Source organism: Anguilla anguilla, chromosome 19, assembly GCF_013347855.1.
Source record: "Anguilla anguilla isolate fAngAng1 chromosome 19, fAngAng1.pri, whole genome shotgun sequence".
Classification (NCBI taxonomy): Eukaryota; Metazoa; Chordata; class Actinopteri; order Anguilliformes; family Anguillidae; genus Anguilla; species Anguilla anguilla.
Window position 1 is genome coordinate 2,325,412 of NC_049219.1, and position 19,468 is coordinate 2,344,879.

At 41.9% G+C, this 19,468-nt stretch overlaps 1 pseudogene; it reads left to right on the forward strand.

Annotated features, from left to right (window-relative positions):
- The window catches only part of LOC118218885, a 141,076-nt pseudogene that overhangs the window by 19,320 nt on the left and 102,288 nt on the right, over nt 1-19,468 (forward strand).

Below are 19,468 nucleotides of genomic sequence, written 5' to 3' on the forward strand. Positions count from 1 at the left end.
AATTACAGTCCATTTACCATTTACCGACACAGAAGGAAGCAGATCAGAGAGCATTGAGAAACAGTATTGTACATAAAGGAGAGGATCAAAAAAGAATCTTCAGCAGAGAGGACCATAAATCTGTTCCACTGTCTCAATGAACTGAATGACAACTCTCTAGTGGAGGAAATCAAGAATTTCCAGAGATCAGGAAAACTCTCTAATGAAAAGCTGGAACCACACCAATGTTCAGCCCTGGCCTTTGTGTTACTGATGTCAGAGGAGATCCTAGATGAGTTTGACTTGAAGACCTACAACACATCAGCAGCAGGTTATCAGAGACTGCTACCAGTACTCAGGAACTGCAGGAAGGCCATGTGAGTATTATGTAATTATTAAAGTAGATAATGACAGCATGTTTTTATAAACACTTCATAGTTAAAGTGAAAATAGAATACAATAAAATTGTCAGGCAAGTGAGAATTATGATTTTTGAGTCAAGCTATTTTAACAGATCGTGCCCTCATTTAATGAATACAGAAGTACCATCAATGTAAAAAATGTATCCAACATGTAAAATGTATTTTATTAGATTTAATTTACATATTATCATCAGCTAAAGAATCAAGACCAGAGATCCAAGACTGTGATCATAAAAGAGCAAGGCAGAGCTGAGAAGCAAGGCAAATGGCACAAGATCAAAGGCTCACTTTTGCTTTACAGGCCAACACTTTATTTCAATTTTATTTTATTTGTATAGCGCTTTTAACAAAGGAGCTTTGTCACAAAGCAGCTTTACAGAGAACCGGCCCCTAAAGAGTAAGCCTAGGCCAACAGTGGCAAGGAAAAACTCCCTGACTGATAACAGAAAGAAACCTTGAGCAGAACCGGACTCAGAGGGGGAACCCATCTGCCGCGGGCAGGCACTGGTTTGTTGTGGAAAATCAACAGTGGCAGGAGGCGGGGGTGCCCAGCTGGTCTAGCTGGTCTAGGGCTGGAGCTGCGGGTCGGGGGGGTGCTCAGCAAACTTGGGCTAGAGCTCCAGGCAGGTGCCCAGAGCCGAGGATGATGAGAAAAAAAAACATTCTTAGGGGGTTCAAATGGTAGATTAGAAACAGAGGTGCCCACGTGCGATAAGGAAAACCCCGGCAGAATAAGGCTATGGCAGCATAGCTAAGGGAAACAGAGGCAGGGGCCAACGCAGCCATGAGGGCAGGCTTGAGACAGTCATCACCAGACCATGACCAGTTCAGCTTAACACAGCACTACCAATGATGATCCAGTGACAGCACTAACCGCTCAGTCTGCCAGAGACTCTATAGCTATGCCCACCACCCACTCCTGCCCCTCAAATATAAGAGAGACTAAAAATATATGTTTTGAGCCTAGCTTTAAATAAGGTGATAGTGTCTGTGCCCTGAACATGGGCAGGCAACTTGTTCCACAGGAGGGGAGCACGATAGGAGAAGGCTCTACCACCTATGGTACTTTTAGATATTCTAGGAATAACAAGGAGGCCTGCACCCTGCGAACAGAGCGTTCGTGAGGGAATATAAGGAAGAAGTAAATCATTTAAGTACAAAGGGGCAAGCCCATGTAAGGCTTTAAAGGTAAGAAGTAGTATCTTATAGTCTATTTGGAATTTAACTGGCAACCAGTGAAGCGATGCTAACACTGGGCTGATGTGTTCGAATCTCCTTGTTCTAGTGAGAATACGAGCTGCTGCATTTTGAATTAGCTGGAGCCCTTCAGAGAGGAATTTGCACATCCAGACAAAAGAGCATTGCAGTAATCTAATCTTGAAGTAACAAAAGCATGAACTAGCTTTTCTGCATCATGTAAGGACAGTATTTTCCGAATTTTTGAGATGTTTCTCAAGTGATAAAAAGCAACCCTGAACCAAGAGAGTGCCTGTCCAAGGAGGCCTACAAGATTTTCAAGTCTATCCAGAAGGATGAGGTGATCAACTGTGTCAAATACCACACTTAAGTCTAAAAGCACAGGTACAGAGATGCAGCCATGGTCGGAAGCGAGGAGTAGGTCATTGAGTACTTTGACCAGGGCTGTTTCAGTGCTGTGAGAGGGTCTAAAACCAGATAGAAAAACTTCCAATATATGATTGGAGTGCAAAAATGAACCAAGTTGTTTTGAAATGGCCCTTTCTAGTATTTTAGAAAGAAAGGGAGGTTCGAGATAAGCCTGTAGTTAGACAGGTCATTCACATCCAGGTTTGGCTTCTTAAGAAGGGGTTTGATGGCTGCAAGTTTAAGAGTCTGTGGTATGTGTCCAGATGCTAAAGACACATTGACAATATGTAACATTGGTGTTCCAATCACTGGTAATAGCTCCTTGAAAAGCTTCGTAGGGATAGGGTCTAGAAGACAAGTAGAAGATTTTTAGGAATTAACTATGGCATTAAACTCCATGAGATCTATTGGAGCAAAAGAGTTCAGATAGGCCGCCCCTCTTTCTGAAGATTCTTCTGAAGATTCTGCATCCATGCATTAAGCGGATGGAAGGGCAGACCCTATATGAGGGGTAGTAGGAGAACTTTGAATCTTGCCCCTGATTTTTATAGCCTAATTTTGTCATCAAAGAAATTCATGAAGTCATTGCTACTAAATGATATTGAGGCACATGGATCAACTTGATTCTTGGTCAGCCTGGCAACAGTGTTAAACAGGTGCCTAGGATTGTTTCTATTTTCATCTATTAAAGTAGATAAGTATGAGGAACGTGCTGTGGAGAGGGCATGTTTATAAGTTAGTAGACTGTCTTTCCAGTCCTGGAGGAATACCTGCAATTTAGTAGAACGCCATTTGCGCTCAAGTTGGCATGAAGCTTGTTGGAGAGCACGAGTATGGTCATTGTACCAGGGTGCTAATTTCTTATAGCGGACTTTCCTCTTCTTAAGAGGTGCGATAGTATCCAGGGTTCTGGAAAGTACGTAATTTATGTTGTCTGTCAGCTGATCAATTGAGCTAATGCTTGCATTTTTGTATGCGTTTGGGTGGGAGCCAAGAAAATCCCCACAGTGCACAAATGAGCCTGGGAGCTCATTAATAAAAGCATTTGCAGTCCTGGAGGAAAGCTTACAGATAAGGTAGAATGAAGGATCTGGTGACACATGACAGACTTGTGAAAGTTGGAAAGTAATTCAATAATGGTCTGATAGCACAGGGTTTTTAGGCATAACTGCTATATTTGCTATTTCTGTATCATAAGTTAAGACCAGATCAAGAGTATGGTTATGAGAATGTGTGGACTGATGTATATGTTGATCGAAGCCAATAGATTCAGTGATAGACAAGAGTGCTGATCTGAGAGGATCACCTTCACTATCCATGTGAATATTGAAGTCCCCTACAATTACTACTTTATCTGAATTAACAACCAGGCTGGAAAGGAAATCAGCAAACTCAAGTAAAAAGCCACTGTATGGCCCTGGTGGCCTGTATACAATTGCAAGGATAAAACTGACTGCTTTTTTGTCTGGATGTGCAAAACTGAGAACAAGCACTTCAAAAAAGTTACATTTGAAGCCGGATTTCAAAGTAGCAAAAAAAATTAAAATGATATACAGCAGCAACACCACCGCCACGACCCGTCAGACGGGGAACGTGAGTATAGCTGTAGCCAGGAGGGGTGGATTCATTTAAGGCAATATACAGTTTTAAGCCAAGTTTCAGTTACACATAAGATTTCAACTTGGTGATCAGTAATTAATTCATTTACAAGAGTTGCCTTAGGGGCTAGTGATCTGATATTAATTAATCCAATTTTTAGCTGAGTTTGGTCAGCCGCATTATTAGTAGAATAACAAGGTCTGATTTTTTGCAGATTAGCCATACAAACACCCCTATGGTCTTTATTGAACTAACATTTGTCCTTAACTTTGACTTGGACAAGTAAACACAGGTGTTACACTTATTCTTATCTAACTCAGTTTGGTGAAGTAGTTCGAACTGTGTTTGTGTAGAAAAAAGAATCCCTCCTTTTAAATGTCAGTCAGTTAAGGACGAATGTTGATTGAATCAAATCCATGTTTTTCAAAAGGGGGGAAGAATCCCCCTTTTATACCTAGTCCATGCATAGATAATTTGTGAGTGGGAGATGACCAGAGAGAGCCTGCTCAGTCTGTACCCCTCTTATATTGTTCAAGAAGATGAGAGATTTTTTCAACATTATGATTAATGTAATGCTGGGTTTGGTTTGGGAGAGGCAAGTGTGGTTATGAATGAAATGTTTGTGTTACTGTATTGTGAGATTAGGTCAGGCAGTAAATGCACCATGTTACAAGGCCAGTAGTGCCACCCTGGTCTCTGCTTTATTCTGGTGTAGGCTGACCCAGAATCCAATAGTGCCTGTAGACAGAGTGAAAATAGGAAGGTAGAGGAATTGTAGGATATAATGGGTGTCAGGGTGAGGTCTTCTCAGGGGACTGTTAAAGTGCCTGTTTTTGAGGTAATTCTGTGGCTTATCTCAGGCTAAAGTCTGGCCTGTACAAGGTTCTGAAGTTTCCTAAAGCCTGGAAAAAGTTAAATGGTGTCTCCTTGGACAGCACCATCAAATGTATCACTATTCCAACAAAAGGAACTCAAAGGGATCATTAACAGTTCCTACATAGCTTTGGTTTCACTATCTAGTTATATGTAACACCAGCAGAACAGATGCACTGCACTACATGGTTATATATAACCTCAGCAAAACAGACAGACTGCACTACAGTACCTGGTTATATGTGAACAGATCACTTTTTTGCATTCTTGTTTCTAAAGTGAATCTGGCTTTTGCTGTGTATTGGCTTGCAATACTGTGGGTAGTTAGTCACAGTTACCAGCATAAGTAAAGAAGCAGAGCCTAACTCACTATCCACTCTGAGAGATTTTATTTCTGAGTTATTTCTTGCATCTTTACTTTTGGTTGTATCTGTGCCAAATGCCAGGAGAAAGGGGGCCATTTGGGTAAGAATTTCATCTGTAGAACTGTCAGAGGTCTAATTCTCAGGCCTAAAGTGCTGCTGTTGGAGAGTGTAGCAAAGAACTTCCTCAGAGCATCACAAACTGAAAATCCTCAACATCACTCTTCATCACTCGCGATTACTGTTACATTGCACATATCAGATTTTACAGTATATTGCGCTATTTAATCATGTAATAATATATAAACCCTTCTTTGCAGACTGAACTACTGTGACCTCACAGAGAGGTCCTGTGAAATTGTGGCCTCAGCTCTTCAGTCATCAAACTCACCCCTGAGAGATCTGGACCTCAGCAACAATAACCTGAGAGATTCAGGAGTGAAGCTGCTCTGTGCTGGACTGATGAGTCCAAACTGTAAACTACAGAGACTGGGGTGAGTAGTGCTGTGTACTGTGTGACCTTAACTAAATAGATTTAGTGATTATGGCTCTGTGCAGTGAAATATAAAAAGTGCTTTCTCTCTGTTTACTCCTGTGTCCACCAGCATTCTTTCTTTGTCCACATTGTTCTCATCCCTCTCTTCTAACTGCTCTAGCACAACAAAGAAAAGCAGGATAAACCCTCATGAGTCTTAGGGTTGCCAGGTTTGTGGTTCTTGACCAGAATGTAATTTTCAGTGGAGTCTGTAGTATCAGGTCACAGGTGATGACTGAATGCTGAATGCATGATTGACATTGTAAAATATTGACCACTTCAGTACGGTAATATGTTTCACGTCTATCATAACATAACAAAACATAATGGCGAGAATAGGCCATTCAGTCCGACATGCTCGCCATTTTCCTACCTACCACTAGTGCTTGGTTTACCTACAAACTAGATAGTATCCAGCATCGTATCAAGCCCAGTCTTGACAGCCCCCAGAGTTTCTGCCTCTACTACATGACATGCGCCAAGCTATTCCACACAGTGACTACTCTCTGTGTGAAAAAATACTTCCTAACATCGGTGCGGAATTTACCTTTTGCTAATTTCCTTTTATGCCCCCTCGTCATACTAACAGAGCTGAACCTGAAGAATCTCTTGTAGTTCACTTTGTTGATCCCCTTTATGAATTTAAGAGACTCAATCAAATAACCATGAGTCTACTTTTACTAAGCTTGACAAAGTTAAGCATCTGAAGTCTTTCCTCAAAGCTTTTATCTTTTATACCGGAAACCAGTTTGGTTTCCCTTCTTTCAACCTTTTCCAGATCCTCTGTATCTTTCTTGTAGTACAGTCCCCAGAACTGCACACAATTCTGTAAGTGTGGTCTGACAATGGTATTGTATTAAATAAGAATAACTTCCTTAGATTTACAGGGCTCCAGACTAACTTTTTACATTGGATGCACTGGTGCGCCTAACTTTCATTTAGGTGCAGCAGCACATCATTTAGGTGCACCCAAAATTTTTCACCGCGCCTTTTGGCGCCACAATAATACATCTTAAGTGTTACCTTTTTTGTCAGTTCCCATACACATTGGTAATTTCTTAACACATGTAAATGATTGTAAACAGGAATAAAGGTGCAGATAAATGTTTTTTCTTTATTTAAATCACAGCACAAACAAGAAATGGCAATAACCTCAATTGTTTAAAAAATAAACTTAAAAACTGCTGACGTTTAAAGTGCTTGACAAACTCAAATAACTCAAATAAAAGTGTGCGCTGCTCCCGGAGGAGTACAGGGCGCGGTTTCACACATACACACTAGTGATGCGCGGATCGGCTCTGACGTCATCCGAATGTACGCAGTCATCCCCCCGCCACCCACCCGAACAAATTATTTTCTCCGATTTCGAGACCCGCACCCGATCACACATTACCGCTATTTCTCATTATTTCGCAGCTGTTGCATATGACATACCCTGCACTTGACTCGTCATTCACTAAATCGCTCCCACATAGAACTTTTCTGCCATTCCTTTTTTTAATTCTCCTTTTTTAATTTTCTCTCGGATCTTTTTTGCCTCCATTGCTGCTTAAGACAAATGGACGCCGCAATTGGCGCAATGAGAGTCTAGTCTGCTAATTCGCGCCTGACGAAAAATGAAGCTTAAAATATGTTCACATTTTAGAGAATGTAATTAATATTTTCCTCATTAATGATGTATTATTTCACCCACCCGCAACCCATCCGCTATTAATCAGAATGTTAATTTTTATGACTCGGCCCACCCGATCCGCAGATTAACCGTGGTGCCCGCGGATATAACTGCGATCCGCACATCACTAATACACACATGCCTTATTTTTTTCCCCACCCGCATTCAGCGAAGAAGAATATCAGGGTCAGAGCCAATCAGAGGCAGAGTAGGGGCGGGTCTTCGCAGAATGCGGGTGGGGAAAAAAATAACGCTACACACACACAGACAGACCTGCTAAATGTCAGGTGCACCGGTGCGACCAATGAAAATGTTTAGTCGCACTTGACAGATTTTTGGTCGCATGTTCAACCAAAATGGTCGCACTCTGGAGCCTTGATTTATACTCACTACTATCCCAGCATCCTGTTGGCTTTTTTACTGCTACAGCACAGTGCCTAGAACCTGAAAGGATTTGATCAACTATTACTCCCAAAATTGAGCACATTCCAATGTTGTTCCTCCCATAAAGTAATCTAGCCTGATGTTATTATTTCCCACATGTAGAACTTTACATTGAGCTGTATTGAGTTTCATTTGCCAGGTTTCTGCACCGACTTCTGGATTCACTTCTGTCACATATTGCAGTCTTCATCCATCCCCATTATTCACTACCTGCTATGAACTCTAATGAAATCCATACTTATACCCCACTCTCTTTCATACGCTGACCTTGTGATGAAGATAAGTTGTACTCCTTCACATTACACACCTGTGTGTGCTACAGGGTTGTGGTGTTTCTGAAGATATTGAGCATAAAATGAGATGTTATCAGGGCCGCGTTTACCTATCTTGAGGCCCTGGGCTACGCAGCTCAGAGGCCCCCCCGCCGCGGCGACGCACGCACGCACGCAAAGATACGCAACACAAGACAACCCCATAATAAGCCAGTGCAAAGAGGCCATGGGAAAATACACACCAACACCATACAAAAGAACGCCAATTATAGTCATACTGCAAACACACAACGGCAAGATAATCAAAATTCGAGCAGTTTTATCACACGGCAAACAGTCCACAAAAGAAAAACAACATTCTAATTCTATTTGTATGAGAAATACATATGGGCATCGCTGAATAGAGTATCGTAGTCATTTTTGTTTATAAACTACATGATAATATTCAAGACTTAAACTAACATATTTTTAAAAATCTGACTCTTCAGTGATGTCATTAAAAGGCCTTTTTCCTGCTTTTCTTTGATGCAAAATCCTTAATTAAATCCTTAAAATCCAGCTGGCGCAGCAGATCATACTCAATGGACAGAATGGTCAACCCGTTCAGTCTATTTTCCTCAATGGATGCCCTCAGTCTGTTCTTAATAATGCCCAACTTGGAAAATGATCTTTCTCTGGTGGCATTTGAAATAAGAAGAGTGAGATAAATTCGGAGTGCAATGTCCACGTTTGGGAAAGCACTTTGGACTTGTTTCTCTCTCAGTAAGACCATCAGGTCTCTTGGTGACAGATCGTCAGTTGTTGTGTCACAGAGTTTAATGAACTGAACAAGCTCATCCTCAAAAACATCCTGTAAATCGGTGCTATATTTTTTCTGAAGATTGCGGCTCGCTTCGCGTATTTCAGACACAGACAGGCTCTTGAGATGGGTTAAAAAGCCAAAATAGTCGCAAGTCTCTGTGTAGGACTTATGTCTTGCTTGCAAAGCACTTGTTAGTTTGTCAGTTATGACTAAAAATACCTCGACACGAAACTTCTCAGCTCCAATTAGAATGTGGTCAGGTGCACTGAACTCATCTGCTCTCCGTTTTCTCTTCGCCTGCCGAGTTACCACAGACCTGTATTCCTGTGTTCCTCCCATTTCCTTGGCCTGCGTCTCCAGGTCTCCAAACTGGTCGCGTAAACCTGCCACGAAATCTGACAGTGATCGCAGCATATCCACAGCCGTAACGAGATCCACATCTACCTTCTGGAGGATAGTACTCGTTGTCTGAATTCTTTGTAATACTTTGTTCCACAATATACACAAGAAAGCTGTCTCTAATCGGTTCATTTTGTTAGCCAGAGAGCACGCCTCGTCACGCGTGAGAGCATTCTGAGAATCATCATCTGATATGTTTATTAGCGAATTCAATATATTTTTATAGTTTACACAGAGAGCTTTGGTGGCCTGGGCGTGAGCGGCCCATCTCGTGTCCGACAGTCCCTTTAAAGTCTCTATGCGTTTGTTAACATTGGGCTCAAGTCCATCCATCATAACCTTCCATCGGCGGGGTGATCCCGAGAAAAAATTGAAGAGTGAACAGATCTGTAAAATGTGGTTGTTTCAGAGCAGCAATCTACACTGTTCACTCTGACTAAATTGAGTGAGTGGGCTGTACAAGGTATCCACTCAGCCAAAGGATTTACTTCTAGAATACGGGCCCTTAGTCCTTTGTACACACCTGACGTGTTGGATGCATTATCAAAACATTGTCCCCTACAATTATTTATATCAATATTCATGTCATTTAGCAGGTCTGTAACGGACTGAAAAAGAGACTCACCGGTATGACTGTATATGGGCAGGAATTTTAAAAAACGCTCGAAGACTTGACCTTCCTGAGAGACATATCTTATCACGAATGTTAGCTGATCAATATGGGTTAAATCTGGGGTTGAATCAACAACAAGAGAGAAGTACTTTGCTTTCTGCACCATTAGAATAATTTCAGCTTGAACTCGCTGTCCCATAATTGCAATGAATGCATCACATATAGTGTTGGATAAATAGGAAGTAGACCCACTCCCCTGGTTTCCATATTTCTTGAAATGTTCGGCAAGAAAGGGGACGCACTTGCTGAGTAGCTCAAGTATTCCCAAATAGTTGCCATTGTTAGGGGAACCGAGAACTTCATCGCCTCCTCGGAATGCGAGACCTCGTTCTGACAAGAACTGTATAACGGAGACAATTCGTTTTAGGACCTCGCGCCAATACTTCCCCTCCTCTTCGCAGCGCTCCTTAAGTTCGTTGTCAATTCCGTGCACCTGTGTGCGAGCGAACCAGATGAGCATTGCATTTCGATGAGACTGGCTTGACTCATGCTCTTCAGTCCGACAAGAAGCATGTTTCCAATCAGAAAACCCGGATTGAGAAAAGGCAGATGTCCCGCTGAACAGCCGACAAAAAAAGCGATATACATTACCGGTTGTTGGAGAATAAACTAACCACTCACGGGTAACACTCTCCCCATTACGCAGATTACGCGAAAACAAGGTCTTACTCAATTGTCTGTTCTGATTTTTATACGATCGTTCTGATGCTGTGAATGCTGTGTCTTTATTTTGACATGACAAGGAGGCTTTTATTCCTTTGCTCACCCAATAGCTACGCAAGTTTTCAGTAACGGGTCCCCAACAAGCTACATCAGTGGATGTGGCTCCACATGTTGCAAAAAACAAACATCCCCCTCACCGCCCGGGACTGCAGCCCATGTAGCCCATTGGGTAAACGATCCCTTGGATATTATTACTGTTGGTAAAATCAACTATTGGTCGATATGGTATGTGTGTACATCTTAGGGAAGAGTGTCAATCTGATCAACATGCAAACTGCTGTTTGGGTGCAATGTTACATCACTTAATTTTGTCACTTTTCTGTGGTTCCAATCCAAAGCTAAAGTCTGGATTTCAGAACATTTAAATTCTACAGCAGTTGGCTTTACTTGTCTTGCTAGGCAGAGAGTAGAGGTTGCACAGGGTCATTATATAGCAGAAACACAAGGAGACTCCTCACTGCTATATAGAGCACAGGGTCATTATATAGCAGAACACAAGGAGACTCATCACTACTATATAGAGCACAGGGTCATTATTACTGTCCATAGCCACGCTCCCAAACACCATCTAAAAGCACCCTCCCCTAGGCCTGGAAGCTAGGCCTCTTATAGAGCCCAGGGTTAGGTAACGGGCCACAGCTGCAGCAATACCTCTCTGTAGGGCCGATGCTGCCCCCTGGTGGACAGCACCCCAATTCCTTTCCTGGCATCACATGTTAAACAGGCAAGAGCTTTGAGGATATGCTGTGGTGCACTCAGAACAACACCAATGAATGCATTACTAATGAGATGGGAGAAACACCACTGAGGCATAGATGGATTAAACTTGCTTCGCATAAGTGTATTAAGTTTAAATGATCTAGTGTAGATCACCCTGCTAAGCATCCTGTTGAGAACTCATGGACATGCAAGGGATTTATTGTTAATTAATTGTGCTGCAACATGATGAACAGACAAGCCAACTAATAAATAACTCTCCAGTGCTTCCTCAGACAGCTTGTGAGAAGGGCATCCAATTGATCTGGCGTAATCTGAATTATGGAGTGAAACATTCAGGCGAAGAGCCACTTCCTCCAAATGGCTGATCACTACAGGGTCAATCTCTGTGATGCAGCTACCTGGAACAAACTGTCAAAGCATCCACACAAAAGAGCACATAATGAGGACTAGCATTTTCAGCTAGGTCAGCCAGGCTCAAGCCTCTGGCTATCTCTTGCCTGTATAGGAAACAACAGTTTTCCTATTTGGCTCAATTCTGAAAATATAACTAGAACTAGATTAATCATTTTAATACAAACCATTCACACCTACATCCTAATTATGATTTCATACCATAATGGAATTTCTGGGACATGCCATTCAAAAACTGACATGGCGAGCTAACCTAAGTTTTAATACCTTTAAAGGTTCACACAAAGTAAGGTAACTCAATACAGTTTGATGTTTTAGGATACAAACACTGTTTCTAATCTATCCATTGATTACATTTAAATGTTTTTCATAGCCTATTGCCAACTGGTGAAAACTTATGATACTGTACATTTGTAGTGTAGTCAGGTTATCCACTAGGTGGAGCCCTAGGCTTTTCGAAACAGGATATACCAACCAATGTAAGACGTCAGTGAAATAGTGAGGTAGCTTGTTCAGGAGATTGAGTGCAGCCGTACTGTATGTATGCCACAGTTCTTTAAGCTCCAAAGTAAAGTTTATCATAAACTCTTCTATGTGATCCTGTTCTTTTCCCTCATGAAGTTATCCCAGCATTATTCTGCAGTTCCCGTTGACTGTCTTCCCTTTTCAATCCTGTTCCATTCCCTTGCTCTGTGAGTCTGCGTGCATGTCTTAATCCTGCAGGTGGAGCTGATTGCTCTATCAAAAATATGCAATCTGTTAGTCACGAAAAGACTGTTTACGATTACATACATTTGGATCCTTTGATATGCACACACATTACAGCACCCAAAAATACTTCTAATAAAATAAAATGTGCTTACATATCACCAAAACAAACTTTTATTTGGCAATATCTCCCAAAATGTTTATCAAAATCCCTCAACTTTTTGTTGGAGAGAAAGCAAGGGTCATTCTGAGTGTTTATCCTGAAATACGTCACTCAAGCTGCACCACCTAACCAAAAAAATAAAATCTGTGTTACGTTTTGCCCTGCTCTGCCCTACTAACGTAAATGTGGTAAAAAGCAACCGGTGTTGAAGCAAGGCATGTACAGTGAATCTACGTACTCTGGTATCGATCAACCAATGGAAATATTGTGACACTATGACATATTTTCATTGACAGCCCCCTCATTAACATATGGATGAAAAAATACAGAAATAAATACAGAAATATATATATATACAGACATAAATTAATCAAAACATAAATAAGGAAATAAATATATACAGAAATAAATTAATCAAGCAATAAATAAATATGGAAATGAACATCCACAGAAATGAATGAATCAAGAAATAAATCTTGGAAATAAATGCAAATACCCATTTGTCAGATTTGGTCTATTAATTTATTTCTGTGTACATTCATTTATTTTTTACATTTTCTTGCTTTTGTATTTATTTATTTATTTATACATTAATTCATTTATTGAGTCATTTATTTATTTATTATTTTTACATTTTTGGTCCTCCATATACCTGTAGTACCAGTCAATGGCAATAATCAGTTGTGGTGTTTCTCTGCAGCCAGTAGATGGCGCTGCAGTGTATTTCATTTGCCGCCTTGATTACATTATTGGATGAAGATAGAATGTTTTTAAAATATAAAGATGTTTGTAGACTGAAGGTGAGGTAAAGTACACCATAGTGATCATACTAGTGCTGTTTCTTGTGTTTGCAAATGAAATATGTTTGCAATCATGTTGTGTCCCATGTGATATCATCGCAACATGGAACAGTTTTGTTAATGAAGTCCTTGCAGGAGGCCCCCAACCTTGAGTTGAATTAGCTCCTTATTTTTAGTGATTTTTTTTTTAATTGAGCAAAGTGATAACCTTTTTTTTTGTGGATTAGTCAGAATACTTTATGATCGTAATTAATATAAACTCCTCCTGTTTTTGTGTGTACTGTGTACATCCCAGGAATGCACGTACTGTACAAATAGGAAATTCCACATTTATCTGCTGCCAAGGTGCACAGTGTGAAAATTAGCAGTGAATTTCAATTGTGTGTGTGTTTGTGTGGTTGTATGTGTGTGTGTCTGTGTGTGTGTGTGTGTCTGTGTGTGGTGTGTGTGTGTGTGTGCGTGTGTGTGTGTGTGTCTCTGTGTGTGCGCATGTTTGTTGTGTGCGGTTGTGTGTGTGTGTGTGTGTGTGTGTATACGTGTGCATGTTTGTGTGTGTGTGTGTATATGTATGTGTGTTATGCATGTGTTATACTTGTGTGTGTGTGCGTGTTGTGTGTGTCTGTTTGTGTGTTGTGCGTGTGTGTGTGTGTATACGTATGTGTGTTATATGTGTGGTGTGTGTATGTGCGTGTGTGTATGGTTGTGTGTGGTTCTGTGTGTGTGTTTGTTGTTTGTGTGTTGTGCGTGTGTGTTTGTGTGCGTGTGGTTGTGTGTGTGTGTGCGCGCATGTGTGTGGTTGTGTGTGTGTACGTGTGCATATTTGTGTGTTGTGTGTGGTTGTGTGTGTGTGTGTGTGTGTACGTGTGCATGTTTGTGTGTGTGTGTGTGTGTGTGTGTGTGTGTGTGTGTGTGGTTTCTCCACAGGCTGGGTTGGTGTAATCTCACAGATGGCTGCTGTGATGTTCTGGCCTCAGTCCTGCGTTCTCCTCACTCAGAGCTGAGAGATCTGGAGCTCAGAGACAATGACCTGCAGGATTCAGGAGTGAGAGCGCTCTCTGCTGGACTGGAGGACCCACACTGTAAAGTGCAGAGACTGGGGTGAGTACAAACACAAACCCCTTCAATCAAAAAGGGTTCCAATGTGACAAAATACAGCACTAATGTTAATAATGACTAAATATAGCACTAATATTACTAATGTTTTTAATGTTAAAATAGACAAGAGAGTTATTTTTCTTCACAGAAATAAAGCAACATTTTCCTGTTCTTCCTCTTGGTAGAACCCATTTTAAATCTGACATGAGTTGGAAAAAACATATTTTTGAGAAGCGTCAAATCGTTTCTATTCATACATTCTTCAAAATTATGAAAATTAATTGAATCTGTTCAAATTTAGTTTAACTGGTCATTTTCTTAAATAGTCATGATTAATTCCATAATTAATTTTATATGAAGCTGTAGAAAGGGTGTACCACACTGCTATGTGTTGGATACATACAGCCCTGTTAGTTTATATTAACTTGTGTAATGTGTGTAACACACTGCTATGTGTTTGACACACACAGCCCTGTTAGTTTACATTAATTTGTGTAAGGTGTGTAACACACTGCTATGTGTTTGATACACACAGCCCTGTTAGTTTATATTAAATTGTGTAAGGTGTGTAACACACTGCTATGTGTTTGACACACACAGCCCTGCTAGTTTATATTAATGTGCTGTAAAGTAGCACACTGCTATGTGTTTGACACACACAGCCATGTTAGTTTATTTTCTTGTGTGTAAGGAGTGTAACACACTGCTATGTGTTTGACACACACAGCCCTGTTAGTTTATATTATTGTGTGTAAGGTGTGTAACACACTGCTATGTGTTTGACACACACAGCCCTGTTAGTTTACATTAATTTGTGTAAGGTGTGTAACACACTGCTATGTGTTTGATACACACAGCCCTGTTAGTTTATATTAAATTGTGTAAGGTGTGTAACACACTGCTATGTGTTTGATACACACAGCCCTGTTAGTTTATATTAATGTGCTGTAAAGTAGCACACTGCTATGTGTTTGACACACACAGCCCTGTTAGTTTATATTATGTGTGTAAGGAGTGTAACACACTGCTATGTGTTTGACACACACAGCCCTGTTAGTTTATATTAATGTGTGTAAGGTGTGTAACACACTGCTATGTGTTTGACACACACAGCCCTGTTAGTTTATATTAATGTGTGTAAGGAGTGTAACACACTGCTATGTGTTTGACACACACAGCCCTGTTAGTTTATATTAATGTGTGTAAGGTGTGTAACACACTGCTATGTGTTTGACACACACAGCCCTGTTAGTTTATATTAATGTGTGTAAGGTGTGTAACACACTGATGTGTGTTTTGAGACACACAGCCCTGTTAGTTTATATTAATGTGTGTAAGGTGTGTAACACACTGCTATGTGTTTGACACACACAGCCCTGTTAGTTTATATTAATGTGTGTAAGGTGTGTAACACACTGCTATGTGTTTGACACACACAGCCCTGTTAGTTTATATTAATGTGTGTAAGGTGTGTAACACACTGCTATGTGTTTGACACACACAGCCCTGTTAGTTTATATTAATGTGTGTAAGGTGTGTAACACACTGCTATGTGTTTGACACACACAGCCCTGTTAGTTTATATTAATGCATGTAAGGTGTGTGTGTCCTCTCTGCAGGCTGTCAGGCTGTAGAGTCACACAGAGAGGCTGTGATTCTCTGGCTTCAGCTCTGTGTTCAAACCCCTCACACCTGAGAGAGCTGGACCTGAGATACAATCACCCAGGAGACTCAGGAGTGAGAGCGCTGTCTGCTGCTAAACTGGACACACTCACACTGCTGTAAGTACAGAGAGTTTCCACAATGCACCTCACACACACACACACACACACACACCTGAGAGAGCTGGACCTGAGACACAATCACCCAGGAGACTCAGGAGTGAGAGCGCTGTCTGCTGCTAAACTAGACACACTCACATTGCTGTAAGTACAGAGAGTTTCCACAATGCACCTCACACACACACACACACACACACACAGAAGGAGTTGGGGGGGGGGGGTGGACATGGAGGGCACTGTACAAACCAGCGTTACTCAAGAGAGTTGGGGATCTCCTGTGGAGGGTGCTGCACGGGATCACTGCAGTAAATAAGATGTGGTTGTTGTAGTTAGGGGTTTGATCAGGGACACAGTGATGGTGGAGTTTCAGTATTACAAAGCAATGGAGAACCTGAGTGTGTTTCAGAGTGTGTGTGTTATAAGGGTGTTTTATGTTCAGTGGAGGGAGGGGAGCTATTTTTGCACATGGAACAGGGTGAGTGAATGGAATAAGTTTCCTTTCTGACAGATTTGTGTTTTTTTCATATGATCGTGGTTTTGTGTTTTATTGTGCCTTTGTTTTTATATATGTGATGTCATTGGTGTGTTAAGAGTGGAAATAAAGGATGGTTAAAATTCAGAATTCTGTTCTGCTGTTCTTACAGTGTGGACCATGGAGGAGAGAACAGGACCAAACCAGGACCCAGGAAATGTGAGTCTGTATCGACAGAACACTTTGCATAGATACACACTCTGCTGTGTGTGTGTGTGTGTGTGTGAGAGAGAGCGAGAGACTTCTCTCTTACACACATAAACACACAAACAGAAACACACATGTACACAAACACACATACAGAGGTACTATGACAGTCCTTTCTCTCTCACACACATAATAAGGTGAATATTAATAGTGATAATTAATCTCATTAATGTCTCTGGTGTGCAGACGGCTGTCAGCTCACACTGGATCCAAACACAGCGCAGAGAAACCTGTCTCTGTCTGAGGGGAACAGGAGGGTGACACACACACCGGGGAGAGAGGAGCCATATCCTGATCATCCAGAGAGATTTGAGTACCGGCCCCAGGTTGTGTGCAGAGAGAGTGTGTGTGAGCGCTGTTACTGGGAGGCTGAGTTCAGTGTGTCTGAGAGGGGAGGGGTTTATATAGCAGTGACAGATAAAGGAATCAGCAGGAAAGGAGTGGGTTATGACTGTAGGTTTGGATACAATAAAAACTCCTGGAGTCTGGGCTGCCGTAATTACGATCCCTCTCATAAACTCAGTTACTCTTTCTGGCACAATAATAACGAAACAGACATACCTGCCCTCCCCCCCCGACCGCAGAGCAGGAGTGTGTGATGATGATGATGATGGTAGAGGAGTGTGCGTGTACAGGGTAGGAGTGTGTGTGGACCGTCCAACCGGCACTCTGTCCTTCTACAGCGTCTCTGACTCTGACACACTGACCCTCCTGCACACATTCCACACACACTTCACTCAACACACACCCCTCTGTGCTGGATTTGCAGTGTGTGACGCCTCAGTGTCCCTCTGCCAACTGGAGTAGAGACACACATACACACACATACACACACACACACACACGCATACACACACATACGTGCGCATACACACTCGCACACATGCACGCACACACAAATACATACACTCATGTACACACACACACACACACACCACATTCATATACCCACTCACACACACACACCACACACACTCATATACACATACACACACACACACTCAGATACACATAGACACATACACCCACATACACACATCCACATCCACACACACACACATACATTCACACACACCCTTGCTTTCTCACACTCATGCACACGCACTCACAAATACACACACTGATGTACACTCATGCACACGCACTCACACACCTACGCACGCACACACTCGTGCACACACACTCACATACACACCCTCTCACACCCAATCACACACACGCACACACACAATCTCTCGCACACACGAACAAACACATTCACCAGTGCACTCTCACGCACACACACATGCATACATATGTACACACGCTCATAACCGTATGCACACACACACTTTCTCTCTCTCTCATACTCAGTCACTCACACACACACCCTCTCTCTCACACACACACACACTCACATCCACACACATTCACACAAACGCACGCACACACACACACAAACTCATGGACTCACGCACGCACACATACATGCGTGCAGAGACACAAACACGTGTCAACACACACATTCACATTCCCATATGCATGCACACACATGTATAAACACACACACATTCACATTCCCATACGCATGCACACACATGTATAAACACACACACATTCACATTCCCATACACATGCACACACATGTATAAACACACACACATTCACATTCCCATACGCATGCACACACATGTATAAACACACACACATTCACATTCCCATACGCATGCACACACATGTATAAACACACACATTCACATTCCCATACGCATGCACACACATGTATAAACAGACACACATTCACCAGTGCACTCTCACGCGCACACGCATGCATGCATACATACACACACTCATAATCGTATGCACACACTCTCTCTCTCTTTCATACTCTGTCACTCACACATACACACACACACACTCGCACACACACACACACACACACATATATACACACACACACTCAATCACACACTCACACATATATATACAGACTCATATGCTCCTAGACTCACACACACGCACTCACACATCTACACACACTCTCGCACAACCAGTCACACACACACCCTCTCTCTCTCACATACACTCCATCACACACACATACTCTCACACACACCCTTTCTCTCTCAGTCATGCACACGCACTCACAAATACATACACTCATGTTTACTCATGCACACGCACTCACAGACCTATGCACGCACACTCTCTCACACCCAGTCACTCACACACACCTACACACGGACACACACAATCTCACGCACACACACGCACATGCACACATACACGCACTCATACACACACACTTTTTCTCTCACTCACACACTCACATACAGTATACAGACACACACATTCGCAAACGCACGCACACACACATTTATGCAATCACGCACAAACACAAACGTGTCAACACACACACATTCTCATTCCCATACGCACGCACACACACATGTATAAACACACACATTCTCTTACCCATACGCACACACACACACTCATGCACTCACACATGCATACACATACATGCGTGCACACACCATATACACATATATGCACAAACATTCTCATACCCATACATACACACACACACGTATAAACACACACACATTCACAAAGGCACTCTCACACACACACACACATAAACATACATAAACTCATTCTCTTGCTTGCACACACACTCAAATAAAAAATCACACACACATTCACACAAAC